Here is a 16,727-nt window from a genome sequence, read left to right as displayed (position 1 = left end):
AGCCCTACGACCTTTGTCTTAGGTTCCAGAATCCAGAGCTCGCTGGCAGTTAGGGGAGACGGCTTCGGTAACGACGGGCGGGCGCGGGGCGGGGAGTGTCTGGGTTGACAACCAAGCCCGTCCGCCTTTAGGCATAGAGGACTGGGCGTCATCTCTGTGTGTCCTGAGCTTGGGAGGAGGGGCTTTCAGGCTAAATAGCGCGCATGCGCTTGTGGGGGCGTGGCCTCAGAGCCGTGCGTCGCATTTGTGGGAGAAGGGGGTTAGAAAAATGACTGGGACGTCGAGGGATCACTCGTACCGTTGTCGTTGGGGCAAGGCTTTGTGCCCGCGGCAGCGTGTGTAGGAAGGCAACCTACATCACGCTGCTTCTTTGTAGAGGAGTTAAAAGTCACCTACAGGTACAAGCTCCACTCGGTGGGCCATTGTGGTAATGCATGAATGTGGAGGTGTGTGTCATAAATTTGTAGTGGGGTTGTTCGTTGCCTTCGCGTCAACTCCAACTCATGAGGAACCCATGTGTGCAGAGTCACAAAAACCCAGTGCCGTCGAGTCGATTCCGACTCATGGAGTAGAACTGCCTTATAAGGTTTTCAAGGCTGTGACCTTTTGGAAGCAGATCGCCAGGCCTTTCCCAATATAATGTGTGAGAAATGGTTTATCAGAATAGTTTAAATTTGTTTTATTGTTTTAAATTAAGTACCTATCGTATGTTTAAGGATTGTGCCTATTTCTACTATTTGTCCAGCTTTTTTTTAAATTAAGGTTTTAATTTATACTCCCAAATTGCAAGTTTTTTATATACTAGGGTTAATAACCTTTTTTTTGTGATATATTGTAGCAGAAATACCACAAATGGTTACCTTTAATAAAGAAAAATTTATTCTCTCACAATTTAGGAGGCTAGATTTCCGAATTCAGGGTGCTGGCCCTAGGGGAAGGCTTTCTCTGACTGCTCTGAGGGAGGTCCTCTTCTCCTTTCAACATCTTTGGGCCCAGCGTTGCTTGGAGATCTCCATGTGTTTTGACATCAGTCTTCCCCCTGGGTCTAGGACGTTCTCAGCACAGGGATCCTAGGTCCAAAGGACATGCTCTGCTCCTGGCTTTTCTTTCTCGGTAGTAGTCAGGTCCCTTTCTCTCTACTTCCTTCTCTTTGCTTTTAAAAGGTGATGTAGGCCACACCCCAGCGAAACTCCCCTTATATCTGATCAGGGCTGTGACCTGAGTGAGAGTGTTGCCGTCCCACCCTAATCCTGCCTCATTCACATAACGAACATAACCTAATCCTCATCAGCATAACTTAATCCTCCCTGATTAACACATAAAACCAAAAAAAAAAAACCAGTTGCCAAATTGATTCCGATTCATAGCAACCCTATAGGACAGAGTAGAACTGCCTCATAACGTTTCCAAGGTTGTAACCTTTATGGAAGCAGACTAACACTTCTTTCTCCCAGGGAGCTGCTCATGGGTTCAAACCACCTACCTTTCGGTTAGCAGTTGAGCACTTAACCGGTGCATGCCCATCACCTCTCTCATTAACACATAAAGGTCAGGATTTACAACACATCACAAAATGGACATCAGGTCACAAAAGTGGAAGACAACCACACAATACTGGTAATCATGGCCTAGCCAAGTTGATATATTTTGGGGGACACAATTCAGTCTGTACCATATATGTTGCATATATTTTCTACAATAATGTCAGTTCTCTTAGGAGTTTATAATTTTTTTACAATGAAAAAAGTCATCAAAATTAATGTCTCTAGGTTTCAAGTTACAATTAGGCACTTCCTACACTGAAGTCACAGAATATTTTATCCATGTTTTCTGTTATGGTTTGTGTTGTTAGGCGCCATCAAGTTCATTCTGACTCATAGCGACCCTGTGTAGAACAGAATGAAATACTGCCTGGTCCCACACCATCCTCACAATCATTCCTGTGTTTGAGCCCATTGTTGCAGCCACCCTGTCAATTAATCCTTTTTGTTGACCCTCTACTTTACCAAGCATGATGTACCCCAGGGGCTGGTCCCTCCTGATAACATGTCCAAAATATGTGAGACGAAGTCTCATGTCTTCGCATCTAAGGAGCGTGTTTTCCACCGGTACTTAAATGCTTTCAGTCTTTACATTTAGACTCCTTAAATCCTTTCAGTTTTTACATTTAGATCCCTGATCCACTTCGCATTTTTGTGTATGGTATGAGGTATGGATCTAATTTTATCTGTTCCCAGATAGCTAACTGATTGTCTTAACACCATTTCTTGACATGTTCCTCTTAGTCTCAGTGTTGTTAGATGCCAGGTTTATCATAAACTGAAGTTTTTTTTGTGCATGAGTCTTACCTGGCCTTTCTATTCTTATCCATTGGTCTGTCTATTCGTGCGCCAGCACGGCACTTTCTTAAAATGTATTATGGTAAAAATTTACATAACAAAATATTTCCCAATTCACCAATTTTTACATGTATAACTCAGTGACATTGATTACAGTCTTCACGGGGCACCAGCACTACACTTTGAATTACATGTTTTTACATCTGGCAGGGCTAAATATCCCATTGCAGGTTTTCTTTTTAGTGTTCCCCTAGTGATTCTTGCATAGCCTACATGAAGTGTAGTATGAACTTAGGTGGCTTCATAAGAAAGCTTGGCGATACCTTTATTGGGTCTGCATTAAATTTTTAAATCATCTTAGGGAACTGACATCATTGTGAAAGTTTGGTCTTCCTACCCAAAAACAAAAGATATCTTTCCGTCTTTTTAAGCCTACTCTGTATCTTTCAGAAGTGTTTGAGAGATTACCTTATAGAGGTTTTGTACATTTCTTGATGACTTTTTATTGTTGTAAGATGTATATATAACACAAAACCAAAAAACCAAACCCAGTGCCGTCAAGTCGATTCCGGCTCATAGTGACCCTATAGGACAGAGTAGAACTGCCCCAGAGAGTTTCCAAGGAGCGCCTGGCGGATTTGAACTGCCGACCCTTTGGTTAGCAGCCGTAGCACAAAACCACTACACCACCAGGGTTTCCATATATAACATACCATTTGCCAATTCAACACATTTCTTGATTTTTTTTTTTTTTGCCACTGTAAATTAGTTTTTTTTTTCTCTACCACTGTGTCTTCTATTGTCTGTAATTAAGATTGATTTCTGCATGTTAATTCTGTATCTTGCTACTTTGGTGGATTCTTCTTTTGTTTCAGTTAGTTGTCATTGCCCTATTAAATTCTATTTGCTAATGAGAAATTATGTTTACTCCTTTTTATGTGCTTATTAACTATTTATGGGTCTTTTGAATATTATTTAAATTTGTATAGGAGGAGGGATTTCTCTTTTTTTTTTTTTAATGATTCAGGGAAGGAGCCCTGGTAGCACAACAATTAAGTGCTCAGCTACTAACCAAAAGATTAGCAGTTTGAACTTAGCCATCAGCTCCATGGGAGAAAGACCTTGTGACCTGCTCCTGTAAAGATTACTGCCTAGAAGACCCTATGGAGTTGCCAGGAGTCAAGATCAACTCAGTAGCACCCAACAACAACAATGATCCTAGGAGCTACAAAGCTGATTTGGTCTCTCATCATTCCATAGTGAGACAGATTTGCTGTCTCAGGGTTCTGCCCTTTCCAGGAAAAGACATTGAGAGGAAGTAAGGAGTAGCTGCTTCAGCACTGACAGAATGTGGAGGTAATACATGTAAGGCATCCAGAATAGTGAGTGATGATATTGTCATCATCATTAATGTCAACTTCCAGGAATACATGTTGAGTGAGGCATCACAACTCAGAAAGCCAGTATTGCATATTAAAGGTGGTGTGATTTATGCTAGGTCCCTGAGTGGTGCAAATGATTTGCTTTCGGCTACTAACCTAAAGATTGGCAGTTCGACAAAGAAGTTTCCGGGATAAACTGAATGCTTCAAAGGTCAGCGGAGCAAGGGCGGGGGTTTGGAGACTATGGCTTAAGGGGACTTCTAAGTCAATTGGCAAAATAATTCTATTATGAAAACATTCTGCATCCCAGTTTGAAATGTGGCGTCTGGGGTCTTAAATGCTAACAAGCGGCCATCTAAGATGCATCAATTGGTCTCAACCCACCTGGATCAAGGGAGAATGAAGAACACCGAGGTCAAACGTTAACTATGGGCCCAAGAGGCAGAAAGGGCCACATGAACCAGAGACTTACATCATCCTGAGACCAGAAGAACTAGATGGTGCCCGGCCACAACTGATGACTGCCCTGACAGGGAGCACAACAGAGAACCCCTGAGGGAACAGGAGATCAGTGGGATGCAGACCCCAAATTCTCATAAAAAGACCAGACTTAATGGTCTGACTGAGACTAGAGGAATCCCGGCGGTCATGTTCCCCAAACCTTCTGTTGGCCCAGGACAAGAACCATTCCCGAAGACAATTCATCAGACGTGGAAGGGACTGGACAATGGGTAGGAGAGAGATGCTGATGAAGAGTGAGCTACTTGTATCAGGTGGGCAATTGAGACTGTGCTGGCATCTCCTGTCTGGAGAGGAGCTAGGAGGGTAGAGAGGGTTAGAAACTGGCAAAATTGTCACGAAAGGAGAAACTGGAAGGGCTGACTCATTAGGGGGAGAGTAGATGGGAGTATGGAGTAAGGGGTATATAAGCTTATATGTGACAGACTAACTTGATTTGTAAATGTTCACTTAAAGCTCAATACAAATTATTAAAAATAAAAAAAAGATTGGCAGTTCGAAACCCATCCAGCAGCATCACAGAAAAAAGATCTGGCAGTCTGTTTCTATAAAAATTAAAGCCAAATGATACTGAGTGGAATTAGTCAGTCACAAAAGGGACAAATATTGTATGAGACCACTATTATAAGAACTCAAGAAAAAGTTTAAATACAGAAGAAAATATTCTTTGATGGTTACGAGTGTGCGGATGGAGGGAGGAGGGGTATTCACTATTTAGATAAAAAAAATAGTAGACAAGAATTATTTTAGGTGAAGGGAAGGTCAACACAATACAGGGGAAGTCCGCACAACTGGACTAAACCAAAAGCTAAGAAGTTTCCTGAATACAACCAGACATTTCAAGGGACAGAGTAACAGGAGCAGGTGTCTGGGGACCATGGTTTCAGGGGACATCTAGGTCAATTGGCATAACAAAGTACATTAAGAAAACATTCTGCATCCCACTTTGGTGAGTGGTGTCTGGGGTCTTAAAAGGTAGCAAGCGGCCATCTAAGATGAATCAATTGGTCTCAACCCACCTGGAGCAAAGGAGAATGAAGGACACCAAAGACACAAGGAAAATAAGAGCCCAAGAGACAGAAAGGGCCACATAAGCCAGAGACTCCATCAGCCTGAGACCGGAAGAACTAGATGGTGCCGCTACCACTGATCACTACCGTGACAGGGAACACAACAGAGAATCCCTGATGGAGCAGGAGAAAAGTGGGATGCAGAACTCAAATTCTAGTATAAAGAGCAGACTTAATGGTCTGACTGAAACTGGTGGGACCCCAGAGGAAATGGCCACTGGACTCTATGTTAGCCCAAAACTAAAACCGTTCCCAAAGCCAACTTTTCAGACAAAGATTAGACTGGACTACCGGACATAAAATGAGGATTGTGCTTCTTAGCTCAAGTAGACACATGAGATTATGTGGGCTACTCCTGTCCAGAGGTGAGATGAGAAGGCAGAGGGGGACAGAAGCTGGTTGAATGGACACAGGAAATACAGGGTGGAGAGGAGAAGTGTGCTGTCACGTTATAGGGAGAACAACAAGGGTCACGTAACAATGTGTGTTTAAGTTTTTGGATGAGAAACTGACTTGAATTGTAAACTTTAAAAGCACAATTAAAAAAAAAAAAAAGCCAAGAAAACCCTATGGAATACTGTGTAATGTATAGGGTCACACCATAAGCTGGTATCAACTTGATGGCAACAGATTTGTTTTTTTTGTTTTGGGGGTTTTTTTGGGTTTTTTTTGTTTTGTTTTTTTGATGATTTACACTGTGCACTCATGTTTATAAGGAGGTGGGGTGTGGATAAGAGGGATGGCTGCAGATTGGAGGTGTTTTCTTTGATGGTTCCTTATTTCTCCTCAGTTCTGCCTTCATAGAATTGTGTTCTTCAAGACAGAAGCCCGGTGAAGGAAGTTTTGACAATTGGACTTCTGGAAGGCACATCACTGGTGAGTTACCATTTCATCCTTATTTTCTGCCATGAGATCCTTGACATTGTGTGTGAACTACAGTCAAACTGCCTTGAGCTCTTGCATTTTAGACAGGACAGAAACATGGCTACATACTGTAGAAGAAAAAGAGTTAATAAAGATGCTGGGAACTGAAAAGAATGAAGTAAAATCACTTAGTAAGACAGAGATATTCATGAGTACTGCAGATGTTTATGTATACTGAGCTTTAATCCCATATCCAGGGACACACTTTATAAAAAATTATTTATCTGCTTATTTTGTTGTTGTTGAAAATATATATAGCAGAACATACACCAATTCAACAGTTTCTACATGTCCAGTACAGTGGCATTGATAACATTCTTCAAGTTATGCAACCCTTCTCACCCTCCTTTTCTGAGTTGTTCCTCCCTCATTATTATAAACTCACTGCCTCCTAAGGTTCCTGTCGAATCTTTCGGGTTGCTATTGTCATTTTGATCCCGTATAGATAGTTCTTAAAAGAGCACGATGCTCAAGGTAGGAGTTCTTTACTAATTAAGCGGATCTATTGTTTGATTTAAAGAAGACCAGGGGATATTTTGGTTTAAGGTTTAAAGATTATCTCAGGGCAGTAGTTTCAGGGGTTTATTCAGCCTCAGTGGCTCCAGAAAGTCTAGAGTCCATCCAAATTTTCAGTTCTATGTTTCCCCCCTTTTGATCAGGATTCTTCTACAGAATCTTTGATCAAAACTATCAGTAATGGTAGCTGGGCACCCTCCAATTCTTCTGATCTCATGACAAAGGAGTCAGTTGTTCATGAAGGCAATGAGCCATGCATCATGGATACATTTTTAAAAGGAGGAAGATTTTTCTCTTTTCCTTACTGATTGGAGGACGGCTTCCATTTCACACGTAAAGTAATTTAATCTACATGTATTTTAGAAAACTGTAAAATATACTAACAAAAAGAAAGGAAAAATTCCATAATTCCATAACCAGTTTTAATGTTTTGGTGGATAATTTAGTATGCTTCTTTCTATCCAAAGGGCTATTTTCCCTGTCTGTACTTTGTTACTGTTAATTGCCATCAAGTCAGTTCTGACTCGTGGTGACCCCAGGTGGAACAAAATATTGGCTGGTCCTGTGCCATCTTCATGATTTTTTTATACATTTGCGCCCATTGTCGCACCTATTGTCACAATTGACTTGACGATAATGGGTTTATTGTGTCAATCTGTTCCATTGAGGGTCTCCCTTTTTTTTGCTGACCCTCTACTTCACCAAATATGACATCTTTTTCTAGAGATAAGCCTTTCCCAATGACGTGTTCAAGGTAAACAAGACAACATTTTTGCATGTATATGTATAATTTGAAAAAACCTGGATACTACAGTAAATGCTACAACCCCTGTACAGTATTTGCTTTCCAACAGCCAACATTTTGCTCTTCCTCCTAGAGCCTTGTGAGTAAGAACATGTTCTCCTTTTCAGCCGACAGGGACAATCTGAGATGTGGCCATTGACTTCTGCCAGGAAGAGTGGGGCTGTCTAAACCCTGCTCAGATGGATTTGTATGAGGCTGTAATGTTGGAGAACTATCAGAACCTGGTCTAACTGGGTAAGTGTATTAAGCCCTAATTCTGCACCAGCTTTCCGGTGTATTTTCTTCCTTGTGTCAGAAATCCCGGGGGAACTACCTCTATTTTTGTTTGTTTGTTCGTTTCATGCCCCATGAAGAGTAGAGCTGGAAATGGCAACTCCTCTTTCCCATCCTTTAGAAGTCCTTCTGAACTTTGCCAGCTCATTCTTGTATTGGACTTCCTGTCCTGATTCCTGAGGAGCCGTGGGTGACACAATGTTAAACACTTGGCTGCTAACTCCAAGGTTGATGGTTTAATCCCACCCAGCATCTGCCTCTGTAAAGACTATAGCCTGAAAAACCCTATGGGCAGTTCCTCTATGTAACACTGTGAATCAGAACTGAATTGTCACTGTCAGTCAGGAATACTGATTGCTGTGGCAGTTGTTGTTAGCTTCCATGGCGTCAGCCCCTGATTCATGGCGATGCCACGCACAATAGAACAACCGTTGTAATCCATAGTGTTTTCGTTGGTTGATTTTCAGAAGTAGATCACAAGACCGTTCTTCCTAGTCTCTCTCTGAAACCTGTTTACCGCCATGTTGTTTTTAGGTGTCGTCTAGTCAATTTCCCACTCTTAGTGACCCCACGTGACAGAGTTGAACTGCCACACAGGGTTTTCTAGGCTGTAATCTTTACAGAAGCAGATTGCCAGGTCTTTCTCCTGTGGAGCCACTGGGTGAGTTCCAATCACCAACCTTTCAGTTAGCTGAGTGACTGTTTCACTGCCAGGGCTCCCTTTCAGCATCATAGCCACATGCAGACCTCCACTGACAGTCGGTGGCTGCGCTCGAGATGCATTGGCTGGGAATCGAACCTAGGTCTCCTGCTTAGAAGGTGAGAATTCTACCACTGAACCACCACTGCCTTTCTGAATTCTTGAATAATGACAAAATGGCCAGTTGCAATTTTTTTTCCCTTTTCACAGGCATTTCCATTTCTAAGGCTGACTGATGTAGTGTCTCCATTGGAACAGGTGAACAGCCCTGGATATTGAGGAGTAAGGTAACGAGAACTCCATGGCTAGGTGAGTCAGGAGAACCAAGCAGAGGGAAGGCCAGGTCTTTCTCCTATAGAGCAGCTGATAGATTTGAACCACTACCAGTCCTTTGGTTAGCAGCCAAGTGCTTAACCATTGCACCACCAGGGCTCTTTTGAAGCCCATTAATTGGTATAAAAACAACCCCATTAATCCTTGTTTAGACTCCCCCGTGCATACACTCCCTGCACGTTAGCATTAGGTAATGACAGTACCTAAACACGTATCCTCACTATTGTGCACAGACCTCTACCTGGGTTACTCTTGATGCTTCACCATCTGGCAAGAAATTTCTGGTGCTTAGTTCTGTATGTAAGTTCCCTAATAAAGCCTCATCTGAGAAACCTGGCTTTTACTTCCTCATTTTTTGGAATTTGACCTGTGCCTCAGAGCCATTCCTGCCGCTGGTCCAATGGGGTACAACACCTCATTATGGGCATGAGTCTTTTATGATTTCCAGGGTGTTTTAGACTCTTTAATGCACTGTATTATATTATAGTTGACATTCAGATTAAATTTAGAAAGTTCTGAAGAGTGAGATGTTGCTCTGATAGTCAGTGGCATTTTGTTGTCCATGGAGTATTACCAAAAACAAAAAACCTGTTGCCATCGAGTTGATTCCAACTCATAGAGACTCCATGTAACAGAGTAGAATTGCCCCATAGGGTTTCCAAGATTATATAGTCTTTACGGAAGCAGACTACCACATCTTTCTCCCATAGAGCAGCTGATGGGTTCAAACCATCTGCCTTTTGGTTACAGCCAAGCACTTAACCAGTGCACCACCAAATTGCTCCTAGTGTCTTCACACCTAGCTGCTGCACCCTTCTCTAGAATTATAGCATCTACAGCCTTCAATTGCCAGTTTTTGAACTTCTAATCTTACTTGTCCCACCCGTTGCCAGATTTCTGTTCCTCTTTTAAGAATAATGCCACCTAGATGGACACTGCTCTTACCCCTTGAGGCAAATATTGGTACATTTCCTTGCCTTTTCATAGGTTTTAGATTCATTTTTATGACTGCATCCTGGGATTTTGTGATTCTGTGCTGGCTACTCTCTTCAGCTCCATCCCCTTCCATCTTTCATAGAATTGTTTTGCTTCTCTTGATTGCCTATACAGTCTCTAAAATTTGTTATCACTTCTTATCCATACCAGTCAGATAGGTATATTTTTGTGTCCTTTTGTAAATGTTGCTCATTCTTGAAATGGTTTGTTTGGGTGGTTAATAGCTAATTAAAAAGAAAAAAAACAAACCCATTGATGTCTAGTGAATTCCAACTAATGGTGACCCCATGGGTTACAGAGTAGAACTGCTGCATAGGATTTTCTTGGCTTAATCTTTACATAAGTAGATTGCCAGGCCTTTCGCTGTGGCACTGCTGGGTGGGTTCAAACAACCAACCTTTGTGTTAGTAGTCAAGTGCAACCATTTGTGCCAACCAGGGGCCTGATAGCTAATTTTTTGTTCTTGTTGGTAGTGGCTGTTGAGTCCATTCTGACTCATGGTGACCCCATGTGTTACATAGTAGAACTGCTCCATAGGGTTTTCAAGGATGTGACCATATGGAAACAGATTAGTGTGCCTTTCTTCCAAGGCACCTCAGGGCGGGTTTGAACTACCAGCCTTTCAGCTAGTAGTCAAGTGCTTAACTATTTGTGCCACCCACCTGCCTAATAGCTAATTAGAGCTTGTGAAAATTTTATAAAACATTTTATAAACTTATAAAACCAAGACGTGTTCCTTTTCTCAAATAATTTGATGGCGTGCTATAAAAATAAAATTGTTAATCTCCTTACTCATGTTTCCATCTACACTACCCTAAAGGACTGATGGTAAAATTATAGTAAGTGTTTGGCCACATCTTTCTCCATACAAATACACACAAAACCCACAGGTACATCCACCCAGGGAGCATTTTGCTGTTTCTTCTTTTCACAAAACAAATCTGTTTCTGCACTCTTCACTGCAACTTGATCCTCTCAGTGTCATCTCTATAGGCCAATATACATAAAACTTATTATTTTTGCATTTTACATTTTACCTTAATTCTGAACTTAAAAATTGTTGCCTTTTATTACTAGGGTAATTAACAAGGATGTGGAAAAGATGAGGAACCCTGGTGGCACAGTGGTTAACACTCAGCTGCTAACTGAAAGGTTGGAGGTTCAAACACACTAGCCTCTCCATGGGAGAAAGATGTGGTGATCTGCTTCTGTAAAGATTACTGCCTTAAGATGACATGAAAACCCTAAGGAATCCTCAAGAAAACTACTGAAACTAATATAAGAGTTTAGCAGAGTATCAGGTTGCAAGATAAACGTACAAAAATCAGTTGGATTCTTCTACACCAACAAAAAGAACATTGAAGATGAAATCACCGAATCAATACCATTTACAGTATCCCCCAAGAAGATAAAATACTTAGGAATAAATCTTACCAGAGACGTAAAAGACTTATATATACAAAAAAACTACAAAACATTTCTGCAAGAAACCAAAAGGGACCTACATAAGTGGAAAAACATACTTTCCTCAGGGATAGGAAGATGTAACATTGTAAAAATCTCTATGCTACCAAAAGCAATCTATAGATTTAATACAATTGCTATCTAAATTCCTATGACATTCTTTAATGAGATGGAGAAACAAATCACCAACTTCATGTGGAAGGGAAAGAAGCCCTGGATCAGTAAAGCATTACTGAGAAGGACGAACAAAGTGGTAGGACTCACTCTACCTGAATTTAGAACCTATTATACTGCCACGATAGTCAGAACAGCCTGGTACTGGTGCAACAACAGATACATAGACCAATGGAACAGAATTGAGAATCTAGGCATAAATCCATCCACATATGACCAGTTGATATTTGACAAAAGCCCCAGATCAGTTAAATGGGGAAAAGACAGTCTCTTTAACAAATGGTGCTGGCATAACTGGATATCCATCTGCAAAAAAAATGAAAAAAGACCCATACCTCACATCATGCACAAAAACGAACTCAAAATGGATCAAAGACCTAAATATAAAATCTAAAACAATAAAGATCATGGAAGAAAAAATAGGGACAACGTTGTTGTTAGGTGCATCGGGTCGATTCCGACTCGTAGCGACCCTATGCGCAATAGAACGAAACACTGCCCGGTCCTGCGCCATCCTTACAATCATTGTTATGCTTGAGCTCATTGCTGCAGCCACTGTGTCAATCCACCTTGTTGAGGGTCTTCCTCTTTTCTGCTGACCCTGTACTCTGCCAAGCATGATGTCCTTCTCCAGGGACTGATCCCTCCTGACAACATGTCCAAAGTATGTAAGACGCAGTCTCGTCATACTTGCCTTTAAGGAACGTTCTGGGTGCACTTCTCCCAAGACAGATTTGTTCATTCTTTTGGCAGTCCATGGTATATTCAATATTCTTCGCCAAGACCAGAATTCAAAGACGTCAGTCCTTTGGTGTTCCTTATTCATTGTCCAGCTTTGACATGCATATGATGCGACTGAAAATACCATGTCTCGGGTCAGGCACACCTTAGTCTTCAAGGTGACATCTTTGCTCTTCAGCACTTTAAAGAGGTCCTTTGCAGCAGATTAACCTAATGCAGTGCATCCTGTGATTTCTTGACTGTTACTTCCATGGCTGTTGATTGTGGATCCAAGTAAAATGAAATCCTTGACAACTTCAATCTTTTCTCCGTTTATCATGATGTTGCTCATTGGTCCAGTTGTGAGAATTTTTGTTTTCTTTATGTTGAGGTGCAATCCATACTGAAGGCTGTGGTCTTTGATCTTCGTTAGTAAGTGCTTCAAGTCCTTTTCACTTTCAGCAAGCAAGGTTGTGTCATGTGCATAATGCAGGTTGCTAATGAGTCTTTCTCCAATCCTGATGTTCCATTCTTCATATAGTCCAGCTTCTCGTATTGTTTGCTCAGCACACAGATTGAATAGGTATAGTGAAAGAATACAACCCTGACGCACACCTTTCCTGACTTTAAACCAGTCAGTATCCCCTTGTTCTGCCCAAACAACTACCTGTTGATCTATGTAAAGGTCCTCACCAAATGGAACACACAGAAATCAAATTGACTACATCTGTGAAAAGAGACGATGGAAAAGCTCAATATCATCAGTCAGAATAAGGCCAGGGGCCGACTGTGGAACGGACCATCAATTGCTCATATGCAAGTTCAAGCTGAAACTGAAGAAAATCAGAGCAAGTCCACGAGAGCCAAAATATGACCCTGAGTATTTCCCACCTGAATTTAGAGATCATCTGAAGAATAGATTTGACGCATTGAACACTACTGTCCAAAGACCAGGAGAGTCGTGGAATGACATCAGGGACATCATACATGAAGAAAGTAAGAGGTCATTAAAAAGACAAAGAAAAGACAAAGTTGGATGTCAGAGGAGACTCTGAAACTTGCTCTCAAACATCGAGCAGCTAAAGCAAAAGGAAGAATTGATGAAGTAAAAGAACTGGAGATTTCAAAGGGCTGCTCGAGAAGACAAAGTAAAGCATTGTAATGACTTGTGCAAAGAGCTGGAGTTGGAAAACCAAAAGAGAAGAACACGCTCGGCGTTTCTCAAGCTGAAAGAACTGAAGAAAAAATTCAAGCCTCCAGTTGCAGTAGTGAAGGATTCTATGGGGAAAATTTTAAACGACACAGGAAGCATCAAAAGAAGATGGAAGGAATACACAGAGTCATTATGCCGAAAAGAATTAGTTGATGTTCAGCCATTTCAAGAGGTAGCATATGATCAGGAACTGATGGTACTGAAGGAAGAAATCTAAGCTGCTCTGAAGGCATTGGCAAAAAACAGGGCTCCAGGAATTGATGGAATATCAATTAAGGTACAGTGTTAGGAGCCCTAATACATGACATAAACAGTATACAAAATATTACTAACAATGCAGAAGGAAAACTAGATAACTGGGAGCTCCTAAAAATCAAACACCTGTGCTCCTCCAAAGACTTCTCCAAAAGAATAAAAAGATTACCTGCAGACTGGGAAAAAGTTTTTAGCTCTGACATTTCCAGTCAGCGCCTGATCTCTAAAATCTACATGATACTGCAAAAACTCAACTACAAAAAGGCAAATAATTCAGCTAAAACATGGGCAAAAAATCATGAACAGACACTTCACTAAAGAAGACATTCAGGTAGCTAACAGATATGTGAGGAGATGCTCAGGATCATTAGCCGTTAGAGAAATGCAAATCAAAACTGCAATGAGATTCCATCTCACTCCAACAAGCTGGCATTAATCCAAAAAAAAAAAAAAACACAAAATAATAAATGTTGGAGGGGTTGTGGAGAGACTGGAACACTTACACAATGCTGGTAGAAATGTAAAATGGTACAACCACTTTGAAAATCGATTTGGCGCTTCTTTAAAAAGCTAGAGATAGAACTACCATACCATCCAGCAATCTCACTCCTTGGAATATATCCTGGAGAAATAAGAGCCTTTACACGAACAGATACATGCACACCCAAGTTCGTTGCAGCACTGTTTACAATAGCAAAAAGATGGAAGCAACCAAGGTGCCCATCAATGGATGAATGGATAAATAAATTATGGTGTATATTCACACAAGGGAATACTATGCGTTGATAAAGAACAGTGATGAATCTGTGCAACATATCATAACATGGAGGAATCTGGAAGGCATTATGCTGAGTGAAATTAGTTGCAAAAGGGTAAATATTGTATAAGACCACTATTATAGGAACTAGAGAAATAGTTTAAACAGAAAAGAAAATACTCTTTGATGGTTACGAGAGCGGGGAGGGAGGGAGAGGGATATTCACTAATTAGTAGATAAGAACTACTTTAAGTGAAGGGAAAGACCACACAATACAGGAGAGGTCAGCACAACTAGACTAAACCAATAACAATGATTCAAAGCCCAGCGTAGCAGGGGCATGGGTTTGGGGACCATGGTTTCAGAGGATACCTAAGTCAATTGGCATAATAAAATCTATTGAGAAAACATTCTGCATCCCACATTGGAGAGTGGCGCCTGGGGTCTTAAACGCTAGCAAGCGACCATCTAAGATGCATCAGTTGGTCTCAACCCACCTGGATCAAAGGAGAATGAAGAACAAGTTTTCAAGTTGTGCAACCATTGTCATCCTCTTTTTTGGGATTGTTCCTCTGTTAACGTGAACACACTGCTCCCTAAGTTTCCTATCTAATCGTTTAAGTTGCTGTTGTCATTTTGATCCCATTTTGGATATATCTTAAAAGAGCATAATGCTCAGGGGACAGACATTCTTTATTAGATAAGCTAAACAATTGTTTAGTTTTAAGAAGACTTGAGGGGATATTTTTGGTTTAAGGTTTAGAAATTATCTCAGGGAAATAGTTTTGGGACTTCATCCAGCCTCCATGGCTCCAGAAAGTCTGGATTCCATGAGAATTTGAAATTTTGTTCTGCATTTTCTCACATTTGGTCAGAATTCTATGGAATCTGTGATCAAAGTGTTCAGTAATGGTAGACAGGCACCATTCAGTTCTGCTGAGCTCATAGAGGCAGTTGCTCATGGAGGATTTGGGTTTTTTTTTAATACTAATATGTATATGTTTTTATTTCCAGATAGCAAATCAAGGTAAGAAAGCAAGAAAATACTTCTAAAGAAGAGAGTTAAAGAAACATTCCAGTGTGAAATAGTGATGAAGAAAGCAAGCAACACTTTTCATGATTATGGAAAAACTCACTGCACTGATACATACCTCACTCTTCCTCAGAAAATTCTTAAAGACAAGAGGTGCTGCCAGTGTCATGAGTGTGGGAAATACTTTAAATGTCCCTCAGCTGTCGTTCAGCATCAGAGAATTCACATTGGGGAGAGACCCTATAAGGGTAACGAATGTAGTAAATCCTTCAGTCAGAGGACACACCTCAAACAGCATGAGAGAATTCACACATGTGAGAAACCCTATGAACATAAATAATGTAGGAAAACCCTCAGCCAGATGACACATCTTACTCGGCATCACAGTACTCACACTAAAGAAAAGTTCCATGAAAGCAGCAAATGTGGAAAGACCTTCAGCCATTCCTACTCCTTCGTTGATTACCAGAGAATTCATACTGGAGAGAAACCCTATGAGTGTAAAGAATGTGGCGGAGCCTTCACACCAAATGCATAGCTTATTAAAAAAAAATAGCTTATTAGGCATCAGAAAATTCATTCTAGAGAAAAACCCACGAATAATAAGAATTTCTTTTAGGCGTCCCTTCCCTGATTGAAAATAAGAGAATTCACACTGGAGAAAAACTATTCAATGTAAGGACTGTGGGAGGATATTTACCTGAGGCTTGCAACTTTCCCTTCCCAAAAAGGAGAAAGACCCTATGAATGCCACTATGTGGTAAAGCCTTCAGTACATGTTCTTCCCTTGTTACTCATAAGAGAACATACAGTAGAGAGAAACGCGTTGAATGCCTTGCATCTGGGGAGGCCTTTAACAGGTCTTCATCACTTTGTCAGCGTAAGAGGATTCATACTGGTGAAAAACCCTTTGATTACAATAAATGTGGGAAGTCCTTTCGATGGGAAGTCCTTACTCAACATGAGCAAACTCATACTGGAGGATATTAACAAAGGCTAAGTGAACTTCAAAATGTTAATATTCTAAATAGTTCACTGTCCAGTTCTTGGTAACAAGTATAAATAAACTCTGTATTAGAAAGAGAATTTATTCACCATGTCTGAAGGGTTTACTGAAAAAATGGGATGGCAGTGAATCCATTTTTTAATTTGAAAATGGAGAGAAACCAAGTGTCTTAGGCTGGGTTTTCTAGAGGAGCAAAACCAGTAAATCATGTAAATATATAGAGATTTATATCAAGGAAATGGGTCATG

At 40.8% G+C, this 16,727-nt stretch overlaps 1 long non-coding RNA gene across 2 annotated transcripts; it reads left to right on the top strand.

Annotated features, from left to right (window-relative positions):
* LOC126085014 (uncharacterized) lies at positions 1 to 15,783 on the top strand. 2 transcript variants are annotated; one of them, XR_007519153.1, is made up of 5 exons: positions 1 to 67; positions 6,101 to 6,186; positions 7,663 to 7,789; positions 8,739 to 8,837; positions 15,455 to 15,783. It is a non-coding gene; the product is annotated as an uncharacterized LOC126085014 (long non-coding RNA). The 2 variants fall into 2 exon arrangements; XR_007519152.1 differs by lacking the exon at positions 1 to 67 and adding an exon at positions 116 to 398.
* The last annotated feature ends 944 nt before the right edge of the window (positions 15,784 to 16,727 follow it).

This window comes from Elephas maximus, chromosome 11 (assembly GCF_024166365.1).
Source record: "Elephas maximus indicus isolate mEleMax1 chromosome 11, mEleMax1 primary haplotype, whole genome shotgun sequence".
Classification (NCBI taxonomy): domain Eukaryota; kingdom Metazoa; phylum Chordata; class Mammalia; order Proboscidea; family Elephantidae; genus Elephas; species Elephas maximus.
The sequence above is the reverse complement of the archived record's forward strand: the minus strand, read 5'-3'. Positions and strand labels throughout refer to the sequence as shown.